This window comes from Tasmannia lanceolata, unplaced genomic scaffold (genome assembly GCF_043159265.1).
Source record: "Tasmannia lanceolata isolate RefF3 unplaced genomic scaffold, GAP_Taslan_0.1 ptg000079l, whole genome shotgun sequence".
Classification (NCBI taxonomy): Eukaryota; Viridiplantae; Streptophyta; class Magnoliopsida; order Canellales; family Winteraceae; genus Tasmannia; species Tasmannia lanceolata.
This window is the reverse complement of record NW_027518756.1, coordinates 975597-977285: the sequence shown is the minus strand read 5'-3', so window position 1 is coordinate 977285 and position 1689 is coordinate 975597.

Sequence of the window (1689 nt, the reverse complement as noted above, 5' to 3'; positions counted from 1 at the left end):
TTAAACCATGGTTGATGAAGGATTGAGATTGAGAAAATAAAAAGTTTCTTATTTTAGAAACTTTATAAAACTTCCATCTTTTAGATATAAGTGCCTCTAGAGACGGTGTGAATGAGCTTTTTGCTATGTTTTGGTATGAGGATGAGATGATACTGAATCTTAGATTTAGTTGATGAAGGATGGAGATTGAAAAATAAAATTTTCTTATTTTAGAAACTTTATAAAACATCAATCTTTTAGACATATGAAACCCTAGAGATGATGTCAATGAGCTTTTAGCCAAGTTTTATGATGAGAATGAGACAAAATTTAATCTTAGATTTAGTTGATGAAGGATGGTGATTGAAAGAATAGAAAGTTTCTTATTTGTGAAACTTTGTAAGACATCCATCTTTTAGACATAGGAAAACCTAGAGATGGTGTCAATGAGCTTTTAGCCAAGTTTTGAGATGAAGATGAGATGGTAGTGAATCTTAGATTTAGTTGATTAAGGATGGAATTGAAAAAATAGAAAGTTTCTTATTTTAGAAACTTTATAAAACATTAATCTTTTAGACATAGGAAACCCTAGAGATGATGTCAACGAGCGTTTAGCCAAGTTTTTGGATAAGAATGAGAGGGTATTGAATTTTAGATTTTCTTGATGAAGGATAAAGATTGAAAAAATAGAAAGTTTCTTATTTTGGAAACTTTATAAAACATAAATCTTTTAGACTTAATAAACTGTAGAGTTGGTGTAAAGGAGCTTTTAGACAAGTTTTGAGATGAGGATGAGATGGTATTGAATTTTAGATTTAGTTGATAAAGGATGTATATTGAAAAAATAGAAAGTTTGTTATTTTAGAAACTTTATAAGCATCCATCTTTTAGACATAAGAGATCCTTGAGATGGTGTCAAGGGGCTTTTAGCCATGTTTGGGGTCGATGATGAGATGGTTTTGAATCTTAGATTGAATTGATGAAGGATGGAGATTGAAAAATTACAAAGTTTCTTATTTTTGAAACTTTATAAAACATCCATCTTTTTGACATAGAAAACCTTAAATATGGTGTAAAGAAGCTTTTAGTCAAGTTTGTAGAAGAGGATGAGATGGTATTGAATCTTAGATTTAGTTGATAGAGGATATTGAATTAAAAAATAGAAAGTTTCTTATTTTAGAAACTCTAAAACATCCATCTTTTAGACATAAGAGACCCTGGAGATGGTGTCAAGAGCTTTTAGCCAAGTTTTGGGGTGATGATGAGATGGTTTTAAATCTTAGATTTAGTTGATGAAAGATGGAGATTGAAAAAATAGAAAGTTTCTGTTTTAGAAACTTAAAATATCCATCTTTTAGACATAGGAAATCCTAGAGATGGTGTTAAGGAGCTTTTAGTCAAGTTTTGAGATGGGGATGTGATGCTATTGGATCTTGGATTTTGTTGATAAAGGATTGAGATTGAAAAAATAGAAAATTTCTTATTTTAGAAAGTTTTTATAACATCCATCGTTTAGACATAGCTGACCCTAGAGATGGTGTCAATGAGCTTTTACCCAAGTTTTGGATTGATGATGAGATGGAATTGAATTTAGATTTAGTTGATAAAGTAAGAAGATTGAAAAAATAGAAAGTTTCTTATTTTAGAAACTTTTCAAAACTTCTATTTTTAGCCATAAGAGACCCTAGAGATGGTGTCAAGGAGCTTTTA